Raw genomic sequence first — 19,182 nt, 5'->3', positions numbered from 1 at the left:
CTTTCACCCATTTTTAAAAATTGGGCTGTCTTTTTCTTATCAAGTTAAAGGAGTTCTGGATATAAACTCTTTAGTGTGTGTGCATATGCATGTGTATGAAAATATAGATAAATGAGGATATATATATATATCCTGTAATATATATAAAATATAGATAAATGAGGATATATATATAACCTGTAAGGGTATAGATGATATGACATATATGAAGATTATATATCCCCATTTTTTATGCATACACATTTCTCAGCCTTTGGCTTGCCTCTTTGCTTTCTTAATGATGTCTTTAATATGTAGATTTGCCTTATTTCATTGATATTTCATTTGTAAAAAATTTTCCCTTGATGGCTAGGGCTTTATGTGTCTTAAGAAATCTTTGCTTACCCCCAAGATCATGAAAATATGCTCCTTTGTTTTGTTCTAGAAGTTTTATCCATCTAGCTTTCACATTTAAGTCTGTGATCCTTCTCAATTTAATTTTTTGTATAGGGTGAGATGGAGTCAAAATTATTTTTCCATGTAGATATCCAATTCCTTTGGCATCATTTATTTTTTTTATTGACTATCCTTTCTTACTTAACTGAAGTGGCAATTTTGTTGTAAATCAGATTACCTTATAATATGAATTATTATTGGTCTTTCTTATTCTGTTCCACTTTTTTGTTTTTATACTTTGGACCAATATTCTATTGCTTTATTTACTATAACTCTATAGTCAGTCTTAAAGTCAGGCAGTTTAAATCTTCTCATTTTGATCTTGCCTTTCTAGTCTTAGGTTTTCTGGATATTTTTGCATTTCTATGTGAGTTTTATAATCAACTGGTCAATTTTATTTTATTTATTTTATTTTTTAAAAAAGTTTTTAATATTTATTTTTGAGAGAGAGACAGAGTGTGAGCAGGGGAGACACAGAGAGAGAGATGGAGACACAGAATCTGAAGCAGGCTCAGCTCACTAACTGCAAGATCATGACCTGAGCTGAAGTCGGACGCCCGACCAACTGAGCTACCGAGCTGCCCTTCAGCTTGTCAATTTTAATGCAAAATAAAACTGTTGGAAGTTTGACTGAGACTTCATTGAATGTATAAAGTTTGGGGAGATAAATACCTTAAAGATAGTGAGCCTTCCAATCTATAAACTTGATATGTTTCTTTTAATTTTCTTGTTTTTCTTAACCATAATTTGTCTTTAGTTTAGAGGTCTTGCACAAAATTTCTTAGATCTGTTTCTAGAATTTTTGATAATTTTTATTTGATTATAATAGCATCGTTTTAAAATTTAAGTTTTCCGATTATGTTTTGCTAGTGTATAAAATATATAAAAATCCAAATGATACCTATCTATTAGCTTTGGTTCCAGAAGCTTTGCTAAGTTCACTTATTGATTCTAGTAGTTTTTTATTTAGATTGTTTTGGATTTTTACATATAAAATAATGTCATTTTGCAACCCAAAACAGTTTATTTCTTACTTTTTCTATTAATTTCTGTAGCTATTTTAACAAATTACCACAAATGGTGTGGTTTAAAACTAGATATTTATTCAGTCATAGTTCTGGAGGCTTGTACTCTGAAATCAAGGTGTTGGCAGGTTCTCACCTGTTTCTTGACTCTTCAATTTCTGGTGGTTGTTGGCATTCCTTGGCTTGTGGCCACATCCCTCCAGTCTCTATCTTCACATCTCCTTCTTCTGCATGTCTGTGTTCTTTCTTTCTGTCTTTTTAAATAATTCTTTAGATGTTTATTTTTGAGAGAGAGAGACAGACAGACAGAGCATGAGCAGGAGAGGGGCGGAAAAAGAGGGAGACACAGAATCTAAAGCAAGCTCCAGGGCCCAATATGGTGCTTGAACTCATGAGCTGTGAGATCATGACCTGAGCCAAAGTGGGATGCCCAACCTACTGAGCCACCCAGGTGCCCCATCTTTCTTTCTGTCATATAAGACACTTGTAATGGCGTGGAGGAGGGTCCACCTGAATGATCCAGGGTGATCTCCTCACCTCAAGATCCTTAATTACATCTGCAAAGACCTTTTTCCAAAATATGGTAACATTTTCAAGTCCCAGGGATTAGATTTTTAAAGACCCTATCTCAAAATACAGTCACATTCTGAGGTACTGGGGGAAAATTTCAACATAAAAATTTCAGGACACAATTTAGTTCATGACAGATTCTTTTTGATTTTGATGGATGGCTTTAAATAATAACAAAAAACCAGCATGCCTGGATGGCTCAGTCAGGTAAGTGGCCAACTCTTGATTTCAGCTCAGGTCTTGATCTAAAGCCCCATGTCAGGCTCTGTGCTGACAGCTCAGAGCCTGCTTGGAAGTCTCTCTCTCTCTCTCTCTCTCTCTCTCTCTCTCTCTCTCTCTCTCTCTTTCTCTCTCTCTCTCTCTCTCTCTCTCTGCCCCTCCCCTGCTCATTCTCTGTCTCTCTCAAAAAAAATTATAATAACAAAAAACCTCCCATAATGTAGTACCCAGAAATGCAAGCTCTGGGACCAAATGATTCTGTCTCATCTGTTGCCAAGAAGAGCAGCACCCAGGAAGAGTGGTTAAGGTGACAGCATTCTGCCTGTGCCTGGCTCTCAGGTCTACCACCTCCACTGTCAGAGACTCTGGGTCTGGAATTCTCTCTTGTCCAGCAAGAGAGCGGACACAGAATTAAAATGCGAGAGAGGCTAATGTCTGGGAGGAGGCAAGAGCCCCAAGTAAGGGTCTTTGTTCTGTTTTTATTAGAATCAGAAGGCTTACAAATGTGATGGTTGTGCCCAGACAGACAATGAAACCATGAGCATTAACTTATGTGTGTGAGAGAAAGGAGGTTTCGAAGATATGCAGTGTTAGGGTGTTGAGTCAATACAAAACAAAATCCCAGTTTGGGCCTGCCTAAGGCACCGTGTTTGTTTATCTTAGCTTGCTTAGGGGATAAGACAGATAGAGCATCCTACCTCAGGGTCAATAAAGCACTTTTCTTTTGCTAATGAGCTCCCCTTCTCTGGGCAACCTCACCTGCTGGGGTCTATAGCCCTGTTGCCCTGTTTACTTATTCTGGTCCTTCTCTCCTATGAAAGCAGCTTTCTGCTATTGTACAAAGTTGGGGCGCTTCTGCTCTGAATACCTAATTTTGGATGCTTTCATCCTGTGGCTTCCTGTTCCTTTATGCCTTTTTTCTATACTGGGGTTACTTCCACCCCAATTACCTAATCTTAGATGCTTTCATCCTACAACTTGATAACCCACTGGTGCAAGCTCAGGGAATACCTAAACTTATTCCTCACACTCCACCTGTGTGACATCGAGGTCATTCAACTTTGTGTTTCAATTTCCTCACTTAAAATGAGATAAATGACACTTCCTGGCTGATGACACTGAATTATTGTGAGGGTTAAATGAGTTTATATTTGCAAAGTAACTTCTACCACTTCTTGAAAGAAGTGCAGAATTTACAGTATCTTGGAATTCTTTTTTTTCTTTAACTTTTAAAATTTATTTTCTTAGAGAGAGAGGCGAGAGAGTTTAAGCAGGGGAGAGGGGCAAAGGGAGAGAAAATCTTAAGCTGGCTTCATGCTCAGCATGGAGCCCAAAGTGGGGCTCAATCCCACAACCCTGGGATCATGACCTGAGCTGACATCAAGAGTCCAACACTCAGATGACTAAACCATTCAGTCCTTTCCCGATACTTGTCTTTTCTGCTCTGATCTTCATTCAAGTCTGTCCTGGAACATAATCTGGCCCACGTCCCTCTTCTGTTGGAAACATGGATCGCACAGAATGACTGAGCGTGCTTTTAGTTTGCATCCTTCAGAACCTGAATTTGACTTGTTTTGCTATTTATTCCCATGTTCTGCTCAACACGCAGTTATATCCTCATATTGTTCTGCCTGTTTGATTCCCAGGACTCAGTTATATGCCACTTGAAGAGTGAGAGCTGGCTCCTTCGCCCCTGGCCCTGGGGGGTTCTGCTTCTGCCGTGTGCCTTCAACTGATCGAGAAGTAGAACATTGCTGTAAAGTCTGAAGCTCACTTCATGCCCCTACCTTTCAGATGATGGTCGAGTTAAGTACAACAGCTTTCCATCTGCCCCATGAGAATATTTTCCTTCTTGAAGACAGTGTTTATCATTTTTTTTTTTTTGCCAGCTGACAGGCTCACGTCAGTTACTATTTAATTTTCAATGACAAAATCTTTCCAAAGAAATGCCCAATTTTGCGAGCAATGTAGTTTTAATATCCCAAGTGTCACCCGCATTTGCATCCTCTGAACCATCCCTTGTCTTCATTAGACATGGGGTGGAGGGGCAGGTTTAGATAAGGTTAAGGACCTGGGCTTCTGAGATAAAAACTACTTACCCCAAAGGTTGTTTGTGTATTAAATGAGATAGTGCCCATAAAGTACTTCGCAGAAAGCCCAGACCAGTAGAAGATCTCCATAAATGTTAAAAATTACCATTATTAGTCAAACCTTTAATGCTATTTACATGCATTGTCTTGCATTTCACAAAGACAACTGGTCATGTAATTTTATGTGTTTTCTTTCCCCTAAGCCCCTGCATGTCACTGTGCCTCGCTAGGCCTTTGAAACAAATGGCTTGCTAGAAGGAGCCCCTTCCTTGTGTGTTGTGAGGCTATCAAGTCATTGGTGTTAGAAAAGGCCAATGTGCTCCTAGGGAAATTGTGTGGGCTTTGCCGTTGACATGATGTGAAACTTTCAGATGGTTCTGATTCCCTTGGTTATTGTATTTCTCCAGGGTAAGCTGAGTTGTTACTTAAAAAATTTCTTGAGACTGGGTAGGGTTAATACTTAACATTAGAAAGAGCCATATGCCCGAATTCGAGGGTTTCTAAATGCTTTCACACTGGGTAGTCCCCATGTTGCTCTTCCCCACACATCCTGAGTGAATTCTGATCTCTTGCTACACTTTCTTTTCCTAAATATAAGACACATGTCATGTTAAGCAAGAACTTCAATTATTTTTATATCAAGGTTAGCAAATAAATCTCATCTCTCATATCAACTTCTATTGATTGGTAATGGGAAATTGGAGTCCTGTGTTGAAAAGGATTCTGAGGGACTGGTTCCTGGTGCGGAAGAGTATTTGCCCGATTACTAGTAACTGTGGTGGACGTGGAATCAAGGAGGGATAGCATGCTTGTCTTGTATTTGCTGAATTTTACATTTGCTGAGGCCCGACTCCCATATCAGAGCCCCGTGGGGGTGAATCAGGCATCAAAATTGCCTTTGTTCTGCCTGAGTGTGAATGTCAAGAGTAACAAAAGTGAGCTCACAACCTCCTCACATAGACACAGCTGAGAAGCCCAGGGAGATGAGGGAGAGCCTGTGACCAGTAAAACAGGATGAAAATGACAATATTTTTTTCAAACAACTTAAAAAGTTTTATGACATAATATAACATTTTTGGCAGACCCTCTTTTCCAATGGCATCAATGTCATTTTAACATTAACCCAAGAGTCCTTTCCTGCTTTGAGGGGGAGATCAAATCTAGATGCTGAGATATTCGTGCTGTTAAGGCATTATGTGATTCAGGGACAAATAGAACAGCTTATGTTGAGTCCTTCTCACCCCCACTTGGTTTCAGATACTCAGTTCTAGGCTCCCAAATCCCCCACCCTCCCTCCCACTCACATGGACACCTTCACCACCTCCTTGGTCTTTCATATATGTGTCAGGCTGCACCCATGCATGAGCACCCTTCTCACTCTGCCCCAACTTGGACACTCCTGGGCAGCCTGCCCACTTGTGAAGATGCTGCTTAATCTTCCTGATGCCACTTGGTCTCCTGACCTATACAGGTCTGGCCCCCTGGTATGGACACCCCTTTACCCTACTCAAGCTCTGAAGCATAAATGAGGCCATCTTCTGCAGAGGAGCCCTTCTGTCCTTGCTGGGACTCTGACTCCTCATATCACACCACCCACCTCATGGACAACCCCCTCTCCTTGTTTGGGTTCAACACCCCATGCCAGGCATGCCTCCTATGTTGTGCCCTCGCCAGCCCACATGGGCTTTGATATCTTGCTTTGAGACACTGTGGCCCATTCACCCCTACCAGCCTATCCTCTTCTATCTTCACTAACAGCGTGAGGACTGGGTTGTTTGGGAAAGAAAGGGGAGGGGAGGAAAAGAAGAGCACCTCTGAAACGTTGATTATAAAAGTATTCACTGAAACTATGGAAAAGCAGAAAAAGCAAAGGTAGGAAACACAAGTTGATCACAACACCCAGAGGTACCCTGGAGAAAATGCAGAGACTGATATTTTGTTATAGATTTTTCCTTGTTGTTTTCTGTGCTTATGCATCTATATCTAAAACTAATCTGCATTCCCATCTCTCTCTATCTGCATTCGTCTTGTACTTTTCTGAATGTTAGGTATGTTAGTTACACCTAAACCCAGAAAGCAAAAGTGATATCTTGGCATTTTTAAAGAGAAAATTTAAAGAGAAGTCTTGGTATTTTTAAAGGCTGAGATTTTGCGTATGGTGATGCTAGGACCAATTTCTACAATGTCTGGAATTCCATCTGCTTTTTGTCCCCCAAAGATTTTGGTCAAGGAATTGGCATAGGGGCTGAGTCAGCCTACCTTAACTATGTATGCAGGCATCCTCTTGGTAAAAAGAAGATAAAAATCCTTGTATTTGACATGCTTTTAGAATGCTTTGAATGCATTTTATGAAGATGGCAAGTGTTCAAGAAATGTATATATTTTTAAATTATATGGGAGAGAGAGCATGTGAGTGCAAGCAGGGGAGGGACAGAGAAAGAGGGAAAGAATCATAAGTACCCTCTACGTTCAGCACAGAGCCTGCTGGGGGGCTCGATCCCATGACCATGAGATCATGACCTGAGTCGAAATCAAGAGTCAGATCTCCAAACGACTGAGCCACCCAAGTGCCCCAAGAAATATTTAAATAAAAGAAGCAAGTTAATGTATTTTCCCACCTCGTCTGGGGTCACAGGCATCTCAGTAAACATGTTATCAGCCTTAAAACAAAGAAATATCATGATGCGTAAGAAATACTTTGTGAATTTAACCACATTTCTATTAGAGTTCAAAACATACAACATGTCCTAGGTAAGAACGTAGAAGTGCAAAGCCAGGGTTTTAATAATGTTTTACTAGACTTAAATCTATTTATAGTGTCTGTTTATAAATATTTGAGTCTGTGAAAAAAATATATGTAGTAAGAGAGAAATGTTCTCCTCTTCTGCAAATCTGTGGATGCTCTTTTGAGTGAGACACTCACTGTTGTTGAGGGAGAGATGGAACCGGAGCAGCTCTTAGGGGAGAAAATATTTATAATTCTAAGCAGCAGAACCTCAGGGATCTTGTCAATTTGTAACCTCTGTAATGCTGCTGTGCCTTGTGAGCTTCCTGGGAGGGATTTTGTGGCCCGGGGAAGTGGACTTCAGGATGCTCACCTAAGCCCTACACAATGATGCTCTAGGCTGGAGCGGTGGGAACAGGAAGCAAAAGCATGAGAGATATTGCAAAAGATGGGTAAGAAACCCTAGTTCTGCCTCTGGCTTCAGGATCTCCCTGGTGTGACCCCTTATGGTGATGGATGGCTCAAGTGTGCCTTGTTTGTCTTACTGCATCTCCCTCCAAGTATTAGCTCAAGTTTTACCTCTTTAAAATTAAATTGTCTCTGCTTCCCATGTGCCATGCCACTGCTGACCCACTGCAAAATTCTATTTTTAACGGTTCAGGTGTTCCTAGAAGTTCTATGTAACTTAAAATAATGACTCCATTATAACACAAGAGAGTTTAGGAGAAGGGCTCTCTCTCAATGTTTGAACTTAACAGCCAGGGCACAACTCACGTCCTGATTGCCTGCCAAGTAATACAAGAACCATTAACAAATACTGACCAAGCTTTGTGATCCTTTCCCCCCGAAAATCCAAATTTTGGATAACTATATTTCTATATAGACATTTTCAAAATTGAGAATATATTTAGAATATCTGAAACTTTTATCTGTTTAAAAGAGAAATATCATCCAAGATTAAGAACGTTTTTCTCCTGGAGAGATTCCCATTTCTTCTCCTTCCTCCCTCTCCCCCTTTTAAGTGTAAGACTAACAACATACATTTAAGGACACTTTGCCCCAAATGACGCTAACTAACTTTTGCACCCCACTCCATCCCACAAATTAGCTTTATTACTGCTTCATCCTCTTCTAGATAAGCCCTCTCCAAGTCTGTGTGATAATTTCACATTTTCAGAGAGACATGAATCTGCCGCCGGGAAGTCAGCAAAGGGCCAAGGAGAAACTCCTTGTGAATTCGTGTCGTGTTTGACTCTGAGACCTTCAAGAGTGTCTGGGGCAGAAGGCCTGGATGAAAAGGAAGACAAAGAATGGTTAGGTTTTGGATTTCCCTATTTCTAAAAGAAAGAACAGTGCTGTCCATGGAATCTTTATATGTTCTCAGAGGAGAGGCATGAGAAGCCAAGAATGAGATGTTGATAGGGAAATAGGTCTGTTCTCACAGCTAAGTTTGCTCTTTATATATTTTCCTGAGATCACAGATTGCTTACAAATGCTTATATTTTAGTATTGAATAAGTTAAGAATTCTTATCAAAACTGGCTCAGGAAAAGAAGGTAATTTACTGTCTCAAATAACTGAAAAGATGTAGATTTCAAAAACAAGACAATATGGAACTCAAAACATACAGGGGGTAGGGGACCTCGTTTCCCTCTTTCCATTTCTCAGTTCCACCCTGCTAGTGTTCTCTCTGGGCTTCTTAGCCCAGTCTCTGGACTATGACAGTCTGTTCTTCTGTGGTCCTTCCAGAAGCTTCTGAGGCTGTAATCTATTGAGTCCAGAAGGACATAAACTGAGTCATGGCTGTGAATGTAAATGGTCTTGTTTGGGCTTCCTGGAGAATGTGCCAGTGTCAATCCCTGAGCCAATCATCTTGGTTGAGGTGAAGGGCCTCTAAGATTCACCTTAAGCCAGTCAGGGCTCACTCATGGATGTGGGCCACTCAGTACCCTCTGAATCCTGTGATTCTTAAGTGTACGGCAGAAAAAGCATTAGGCTTTGGAGGATAAGAACTTTGGTTCCAAGTTCAGTCCCATCACTTAATAGCCGTGTGGTCTTTGTAAATTGTTTCAAGTTGACTAACTTCAGCTCCCCTTTTTGATTTCCTGGGGATAAGAATAATAGTTATTTTATAGAGAGACTGTTAGGATTAAATGAGATAATCTCTGTAAAGTGCTGTGCACAGTGTTTGGTGTGTAGTGGGTGCCTGACTTCCTACGTGTCCCTTCCAGCTGTTGAATCTTTGCCAAGGCCACAAGAGATTGTTTGACAAACTTCCTCTTGGAAGCTTGGGAAGATACATTAGGCTTCTGACAGAAATGTGAACTTCAGCATGTTCTTGTACTGAACAACTTGACATCAGATTCCATTCTGATCTTTGAGGCCAACTAACCCAATAGACTTACATTCCCAACTCCATTAGATGAAGCAAAATTTTCTCTCTGTGTAGGCATTCCTAAAGAATTTGAAGATTCCTGATCCTTGACTCATCCTTTCAAGACCATTGTCCTCTCTAGCAAAAATATCCTCCATGCTATTAGGCCTGCTACTGCCCATGTGGATGTGGGTATTGGAACTAAATGGTTCATCCAAATATGCTTGCAGAAATTTGACCTCTATGACATTATTATCCTCCGTCTTGAATCCACACCAGCCCATCTGAGGACTCTCATATTCCGTCATTGTGCAGAACTTTGCCATCATTGAAGATCTGATCTGCAATATCATATTTAAGACAACAATCTCTCACAGTTCCAGTTCTCCCAATCCCATTGCCTATCTTATCTGCTCTTCAATCTCATACAAATTTTAGTTCCTTATTACCTCATTTTTTCCCCTCCAAGTTAGTAAACACTTTCAAATCTTCACATTTTCCTAGGTCCAGTGATTTGTCATTTGAACTACTCTGTTAACCCTGTAAGCTTCTACTATCCTTTGTGTAACCTCCAGCCCTGAGGACAAATCCAAACACTTGTCTTCTCTGCTCCTCCATCCATGTTGCTAAGGATTTATAAGGAAAATCAAAATTTCTGCAAATTGCTGCCATTATGATGTCATTGTCTCTGGTCATAGCATAGCAGCCCTCAGGGGAGTTCCTAGACAATTCCTTCTGTAATCTGTTCAAAATATTCACCAGTCTTGGGGCACCCGGCTAGCTCAATCAGTGGAGTATGTGACTCAGTCTCAGGGTTGTGAGTTCAATGGAGCCCCTCATCTGGTGTAGAGATTACTTAAAAAGAAAAAAATCTTTAAAAAATTAACTATTCTTTTCAAATCTCCTCTTCTATTCCCTCCTTCTCACTTGTGTCACACTCCTCCTTCCTCCTAGAGAAAATATTCCCTAAGTTCCTGATCATCTCTTTGAAGAAATGTTCCTGAACTTGCTTGTGTAAGTTACTCTTTCCTTTTCTGAGATAAAGCAAATTAAACCTGGCTCTGCCCCTCCCTCATCAACAGCTAGTAATTGTATCAATGACTCCCTCTCCTTTGGCATCAGCCTCTTCTCTCTGAATTCATTTCCATCAGCACAGAGACATGATCTTTATCTTCCAGATCTAGCCATCCACCAATCTTTCTCTTTCCACTTATAGCCACGATTCTCCCAATTTTAGTTAAATCCTAGGGACTCTCATTTATTTAACTGGAAGCATTTCTTTCTGACATCATCAGTGACCTCCCAGTTATTTAACCAGGGAACATTTTCCAGTCCTTTTGAACTCTGTGATATTTGGTAATTACTCATTCCTTATTTTGATCTGGTCCTCTATTCTCATGGCTATTATTTTTCTTTGCAACATATTTGCAGTTCTAATTAGTTCTAATAAATATATAAGTAAAATTTTATTAAATTTCAAATAACTAGTTTCCCTTAATATACAGTCTTAAGTACAGTGGTTTTTCTACTCTAAAAGAAATAAATCAAAGCATTTTATTCAAATATAAATGTATGCAGAAACCCAATATTCATTGATCTGTTCATTTATTCCACTTATTCATTCGCTAAATATTTATTGAGTACTTACTTACAAAGTCCTTAATATTCTAGGCACTGAGAGTATCACCATGGAGAGTTACTTATTGACAGTTACAAATATATAGATTTGTGTCTAGGGCTCACCCCTTATACTTGCTTGCTCTTCTCTATCTAAACTAATTACCTGCATGAGCTCATCCAGTCTCATGGAGTTAAATGTCATCCACATACTGATGAAGCCTCCATTTGTATCTCTTGTCCAGACTCCTCCCTGAGCTGTAGACTCTTCTATTTGCTTGCATGCTAGACCTATCTCCTTGGGGGTGTAATGAGTATCTCAAGTGCACTATGTTAAAAGCCAACCTTCTGATTCCTTTTCTTCCAAGTGTATGTCTCCCACAGCTATTGCCATTTCAGTTGATGGCAGCCATAACTTTGGTTGATCAGCATGACCACTTTGGTGTCATTCCTGAACTCTTTTTCCTCACTTTTCACACCAGGTTACCTGTGAGTCCCATAGTTCCACCTTCAACAAACATCCAGAATCCAGCCACTTCTCACCGTTTTACTGCTACTGGTCTTGTCTAAGCCACCATCATCTTCTGACTGCATTATCGCAATAGCTGCCACCCCCAGTCTCCATGGAGCTACTATCCACACTGCTTGTCCCTCAGATCCAGAAAATATCTTCACAAAATAAGTTCACTTCCCCTGGTTTCATCTTCCTCTTCATTTGCATATTTGGAGTTTTCTTAGAAACTCGACTATGCATTAGAAATATTTTTGTTATGTATTATACAGCTTATCCACATGTTTTATAGTAGAAAGTGTTTATGGTGATCTACTCCACCACATTTCCAGAATGGAAGTCTCTTATGGTTTTCCCACATTTTCAAAAGAAGTTTATTTATTTTTGAGAGAGAAAGAGCTGGTGAGGAGGGGCGGACAGAGAGAGGGACAGAGGATTTGAAGTGGGCTTTGGGCTAACAGCAGAGAGCTCACCCAATGCAATGCTTGAACTCATAAAGTGTGAGATCATAACCTGAGTCAAAGTCGGATGTTTAACCGACTGAACCACCCAAGTGCCGAAAGATTTCATTTCCCCACATTTTAATTGCTACTTCTTACTTTCTACTCTTTTTCATGGGGTTCCCCTTATTTCCTCTGTCCCCCCCATGTGGGTGACCCCTAGGATTCCACCAGGATTCTCTTCACTTCTCATTCATGTCAAAGCCTTCAACTAAGTTAGTAATTCCCAAATGAGTACTTCCAGTTAAGACTTTGCTCCTGACACAGACTTCCTACTGCTCAGTGGACATCTCCACCTGGTGTCCCAAGTTACCTGCCCATGTTTGCCAAGTTCAAAGCTGATTTTATTATTGTGTTCCAGCAATTGTCTTTCTTAAGTTATTGGCCTGTGATCTGAACATCTAAAATCACAGTTCATGGAGCATATATCATGATTTCCTAAATATTGTAGATGAGAACATGAATATAGGTTCACAATGTCTGAGGGCTTGTCAAAGCCTCATCCCCATACAAGGCCACAGACAAGGTTTAAAAGGGTGTCTGTACAGGGAGTCAAAGTTAGTCCCAGAATCCAATCTTTTCAGGCACAGAGTTACCTCCCCTTATAACTAGGGAAAGGGAACCTTCCAAGTCAGACAACAGCACATCTGACTAGGGTCAGTGCACACTGGTGGGGTTCTCTTCCTCAGCATTGCTCTCATTTCCAAATTCATGCAGCCGCAGCCCCCCTCTGGCCCTCATGTTGGGACATCCCATCCTTACATCCATGGTTCAGAAAGGTGGACACTGGTTTATGTCTGGTGATTCTCATGTGAGCTTGTCTTTTCACATCTATGACTTCATATCTTTGACTGTGTGATTGTCATAGAAAACAGTGTTTTTCTTTTTTTTCTGCTTCAGGAATATCTAGCACATTGCTGTCATGTAGTAGACTTTTAATTACTTGTTGAGTTGAGTTGAATTAAATTAATTCTAATTCTCACCACCACTTGGAAGAGGCCATCTAAAATAGAGTGGAAAAGAATGTGTAGCTTATGATGGGACATGATGGATTCCAATATATTCTTGTGTAGGAAGGTAGACCAAAACCACTATAGAAGTCAGGAGGAAACATGTAAAATTGTTGCCTTATCTAAAATTTCTGCTGGATTATATTGACCTGTGCACATATGGCACACATATGCAATGGGCATGATATTCTGTCTCAAAAACAAGGAGAGAGATGAGCCAACAGTGAGACATTTTTCTCAACAGAGCTGCACTGAAGAGCATATTAGATCAACTGAATGCTTTTCACAATTTAGCAATTTATCCTCTGCTTTTGCTTCTAGTTCATAGCTCAGTTAATCTGCTGCCAGATTTTGATGAATAAAGCAAGGTATTCTTGGGATGGGAACATGAACATCTATAAATCTGAAACCTTGAGTTATTGAGATGTCAGATGCCAAGTTTATTGTGCGTACAAAGTTGGGACAGACAGCTGAGTTGGGCCTGGTTTTTCCCTTTCCCTCCCCCAAGCTTGTCTTGTGTTTCTAGTTTTTACCACCCTGTAGGTATCCAAACCAGTATTCCAGATTCTTCTTTTTTTATTAAATGTTTTTTTTTTTTTCTGAGAGAGAGATGGAGAGAGACAACGTGAGCAGGGGAGGGTCAGAGAGAGAGAGGGAGACACAAAATCTGAAGACAGGTTCCAGGCTCTGAGCTAGCTGTCAGCACAGAGCCCTACATGGGGCTCGAACCCACAAACCGTGAGATCATGACCTGAGCTGAAGTCGGATACTTAACCGATTGAGCCACACAGGTGCCCAGAAAATTACTTAATTTAAAACTGTGCTTACAGTAATGATTCCCAAACCATGGACCAGCATCATCATCATCACCTGGAGCTTGTCAGAAATGCCAAGTGTATGGTTCAACCCAAACCCTGGGAATTATTATGCACATTGAAGTCTGAGAAGCACTGGGCTGGGGGATTTATTTTTAAGAAGCTCCCCAGGTGCTTCTAACAATGAATCAAACTTAGGGACAAATGGCCTACGGTCTTTTCTTCTAGAAAGTTCAAATAATTGGCATAAGAATCAGACCTATAAATACAGAGAACAAACTATTGGTTGTCAGAGGGAGGAGGGGGGACACAGGGCAAAATGGGTGAAAGGGAGTGGGGGACATACACTTCTGGTTATGGAATGAATAAGCCATGGGAATGACAGTCATAACAGAGGGAATGTAATCAATGCTTTGTGATAGTGTGTGGTGACGGATGGGAGCTACCCTGTGGTGAGCACAGCATAACACGTGGACTTGCTGAATCACTATGTTGTATACCAGAAACTCATGTAACGTTGTGTGTCAACTATACTCAAATTTTAAAAATGTTAAAAGCCCACGGCACCTGGGTGGCTCAGCCAGTTAAGTATCAGTCAGTTAAGCATCTGACTTTGGTTCATATCTGGTCTTGTGGTTCATGAGTTTGAGCCTCAGTTGGGCTCTCTGCTGTCAGGATGGAACCCACTTCAAATCCTCTGTCCCCCTCTCTCTGCCCCTCCCCTGCCTGTGCCCTCTCTCCCTCATAAATAGGTAAAGGTTAAAAAATTAAAAGGTTAAAAATGTTAAAAACCCAAATAGTTGGCATACATTCCATCAATCTTAATCTTCAAAGCAGTTTCTTTTGCCAGTTTCTCTCTCCTGTAGAAAATCGAGTCACCATATCTACATGCACACAAAGTTAGATGCTCAAAATTAACTTTAGATGCCCAAAGTTAGTTGGCGTGTGATCAGGTATCTGTGGTTTTATATTCCAATAAGTTAGCGCATGTCTTGGTGGAATGAATACTCCCAACTGGGATATATAATATATGTAAAGCAAAATCAGTTTATTTACCAGTTAACCCATACCTCAAATTCTTTAACTGTTCCAGATTAGTTAGGATGCCTCTAGATCTGGTATATCTATAGGGTAGAATTTATTGATACAATATTTATGGGATCAGGAATCTATAAAATCTGCAAACTGTATCAAGTCCTGAGATGTTGCCTAAAGACCTACCTCTTTAAACAAAAGAAATGTTTCATGATTGCTCTCTAAAGAAGGTGATGTTTTGATTAATGAATGCCTTGAGGTTGGACTAAAGAGGAAGAAGAGATAGCAAGTGGGTGTCCTTTTCCTTGGGTTTGCTTTTTCATTTTGATTCAGATCAATCTTGAACTAGACCCTCTCTGTTCTAATGTGTCACTTGCTGTGTTGCCAAGTCATTAAATAATTGAACTTGGCCAACTCCTTATTGCTAATTATTCTTTTGCCTAAAGAGAGACCCATTATTTTCTTGTCACTCCCAAGGCTGTCTGTCAAAGAACATCCCATTTAACCAATTTTCAGCTATCAGCCAGAACAGATTTGCTAAGATGATGAAGTTAATGATATGTTGTAGTTGATGACTTACTGCCCACAGGAGATAGCACTTGTTTGATAATGAGAGAATGGAATCCACTCTCTGGGCTGTCATCTGTGCCTAATTCATATCACATTATGTAGTGAATTGTACCTTAGAACTGAACTACTAAATGAAAACTTGTGGTGAAATCTATAAATGAACATTAAGTGATTTGAGAACTGCTTTCTTTTTATTTTTCCTCTTATGACTTTGCTAACCAACTCCAAACACAGGCTTGTTTTTCCCATATCTGATGGGTGCCTTGGCACATTTACTAAGTGTTTGTTTAGTTTCTCTTGTGCCCTGCCACCATTTGAATAAAAACGAATGTTAGGCCAAAAAAAAAAAAAAAAAAAAAAAAAGCAAGCATTTGGTATTACCATGTGTAATGTTTGTATCTCCTCATTGTTTTTCATGAACTAGAGGAATGTCAGATTTACAGTTTTAAAATGGAGCTTTCAGTATTTTGAGTATAGGTATCTAAAGACTTAGCTCAGAGCAGACGAATACAAAGGAGTTAAGAACTATTGCTATGAATTGAGCCGTGTCTTGCCTGTATGAAAAGTGCCTTCCTCCCCGTTGTTTATACAGATGTCTATAAGAAATGAAGTGAGTGAATGCATGACTAAGCTTCATGAATGAAATACATCATTTGGTAATTAATCACATATTACTACTATTACTGCCATCAAAATGATCTTACTCCATATCCCCTTATAGAGAGTGTAATAAAATAAGAAACAATCAATACTTGCATTATATGTTAAGATATATGGGAAAAGTGTGGCCATGGTCTTTTGACTTATCCTTTACTAGATTATTCCTCACTCTTCATTTTAAAGCATTTGAAGGGAAGGCTTATGAGGGAATGAGTAAAATTAGCCCTTTAATCCTTATTATCACATCATGAAAGAGATCTTTTAGACTCTTCCAGCTCAGCAATGACTCATGAGCATCCCGCGGCAGCCCAGATTATTACTGAGTGGAGCTCAGCCAGTTGCGCTCTGGTGACATAGAGCAAAAGACCAGATCTCTGCACCTCCTACCTTACAGCTTTTATGTTTGGTGCAACATTTTGCTCTCACAGCTGTACTTGAGTTGTGACTTACCTTGCTTTTCTGTTCTACAGTCTTTTCCTTTAGAGATGAACCTGTAACAGCCTCCTGAGTCTAATCAGTAAAGTGTCGACCAAGTTATGATTTGACAGTGCTTCTCAAGCTAGGTTCTCAAACCTCCTGCGCCTCGGAGTCCATGAGCCTTGGGAGTGACAAACCTAACAATCTCCCTGCATGATCCTGGCTCACATTATGTTTTGAGAACCACAGCTTCAGGGAAAAAAAGAGAATAGACAGAGATTACCAAAGGTCCAGGAGAGATGGTAACCCACCCTGAGCATGTTTGAAACGTGTGGATATTAGCTACTTCTCCTATGGGCTCTGAGTTGCAGTCACTTCCTCCAGGTGAGTCCCTGTTGTTCTTTCAGGGATTGTGGCAGGTGCATGTCTTAAGCTAAGATTTGGTAAATGCTATAAACTGAATATTTGCTTTCTGCCAAAATGCATATGTTGAAGCCCTAATGCTCTGTGTGATAGTATTTGAAGGTAGGACCTTTGGAGGTAATTAGGTCATGAGGGTGAAGCCCACATGATGAGATCAGTGCTTTTATAAGAAGAAACAGGAGAAAATAATCTCTCTCTCTCTCTCTCTCTCTCCATCATGTGAGGACACAGCGGGAAGACAGTAATCTAAAAACAGGAAGAGTGTGCTCCCAAAACTCAACCTCTCTGATCTCAGACATCACAACCTCCAGAACTGTGAGAAATACATTGTTCATGCCCAGCACTCAATGGTGGGGTTTTTTTTAAACTCTCTTTTTAACATTTTTTTTTGAGAGACAGAGAGAGACAGATTATGAGCAGGGGAGGGGCAGAGAGAGAGGGACACACAGCATTGGAAGCAGGCTCCAGGCTTTGAGCTAGCTGTCAGCACAGAGCCTGGTGCAGGGCCAGAATCCATGAACCATGAGATCATCACCTGGCCCGAAGTTGGACACTCAACCGACTGAGCCACCCAGGTGCCCCCCAATGGTGTTTTGTTATAGCATCCTGATCTGGCAGAGATGGCAAAGGACAAAATTGGGCCAAAGCAAAAGGAAAACAGAAGTCCTTGGTATGTATGAGAGTGTATCTATCTGTCTGTCTATTTATCCATCCATCTATCCATCACCTTTCAATTGATCTCTCATGTATTTCTACCTTATTTTCCTTATCAGTCTGAAAACTCAGCTGTTATGGTTGGTTTTGGTTTTTCAGGCAGTCTGAGGCTCTGTGTTCTGTGATTCTCTTCACTTTCACTCTCTAGTCTTCAGATAGAAGTTTTCTAGTCTGTTTCATTGTCAGATCTAAGAAGAGCATCACTCTCCTCCTGGTCTACTTGGAACAACCATCTGGATCAGACAGAAGTGTGTCCCTCGTCTTTGCAGCAACTCTCTGCTTTTGGTAGAATATTCTCGAAATATTTGTCTGGAATAGCTATAAAAGGAAGAGTCTGGATTAGATGGGGTGTAACTGTTTTGTGAAGTTGTCACTGTGGCTGAATTTCCAAATGGTCTTTGGCCTTGGAGTCTAATTTTTGTGTGTGTGTGACCATATCCAGGTGACTGCTCCGGTTATCATGTACAAACCCTTTAGCCACAAACCCCTGCCCTGTGTGAAATAAATGAGCCAACGATGCCTCTGTGTATTGAGCTCTAGGCTGTTATTTCTTCACCAGGCAGGCACCAGTTACCTCAAAAGCTTGCTGGTGCCAAATTCAAGTTTTTATACATCCAGTTGCTTAAAAATAACCCAAATGAATAGATTTTTAGCCATTTAGAGCCTGCTGGCTTTGCATACCCCATGAAACCTCATCCAGCATCTGCTGGCCATTAATAAGCTAAGGCCCCAAGCTGCTACTGCCCTCTGACCCAGAGACACCATGCTGTCCTGCTGAGGGAGCTGGGGAGCAGAAAAGGCTTTCTTACAAAATGGACATTCAAACTGAATCCGAGTTATGGGGAAGAATTAACCAGGTTCAGGGGAAAAGAAATAGTCCAGGTAAGAAATTGTTTTATGCAAGGCTTTGAGAGGAGAAGGGAAATGAGTTTCTTTGACTGCAAGGCAAAGCATGAATAGGGAAGGTATCAAAGGTCAAGGCCAGTGGGATTGCTGAATTACACAGGATCTTCTCAACAAGTGAAGGGTTCATGTGTGTGTGTATGTGTGTGTGTGTGTGTGTGTGTGTGTGTGTGCGCGCACGCACATTACACTTTGATATGAGAAAGATGTAACAGCATAAAGCTGTCACCTCTGGAATCTCTGCCTGGTGCCCCCAAATCCTGGGAGTTTAACACAACTTATTTGGGAGTAATCATTTACATTTGAACCCAGGGAGACCTATCAAGTTCTTTGGTGAGACACCACAGAACCAAGTAGACCAAAGGTTACAAATTCATGACCTGTAGGATCTAGCTACCCCTAAGATGTATTTCGTTGAGTTGTACAATATCATTAAAAAATATTGCCATCACTTAAGGATGGACATATTTCTTATAAACTATGAGTATTTGGCTTCCTTTGAAAAAGTAGAGATATGCGAACACTAATATCACCCTCTAACGGAAACAGTTTGCTGAAGATGAATAATGA

The 19,182-nt window shown here is 40.5% G+C and overlaps 1 long non-coding RNA gene across 1 annotated transcript; it reads left to right on the top strand.

Moving 5' to 3' along the window:
* Positions 1-10,417: 10,417 nt before the first annotated feature.
* On the top strand, positions 10,418-17,305 carry LOC115286599. Its single transcript, XR_003906156.1, has 3 exons — positions 10,418-10,451; positions 16,626-16,956; positions 17,227-17,305. It is a non-coding gene; the product is annotated as an uncharacterized LOC115286599 (long non-coding RNA).
* Positions 17,306-19,182: the final 1,877 nt, after the last annotated feature.

This window comes from Suricata suricatta, chromosome 3, assembly GCF_006229205.1.
Source record: "Suricata suricatta isolate VVHF042 chromosome 3, meerkat_22Aug2017_6uvM2_HiC, whole genome shotgun sequence".
NCBI classification, from domain to species: Eukaryota; Metazoa; Chordata; class Mammalia; order Carnivora; family Herpestidae; genus Suricata; species Suricata suricatta.
Note: the sequence above shows the minus strand (reverse complement) of the source record. Positions and strands in the feature narration are given on the sequence as shown.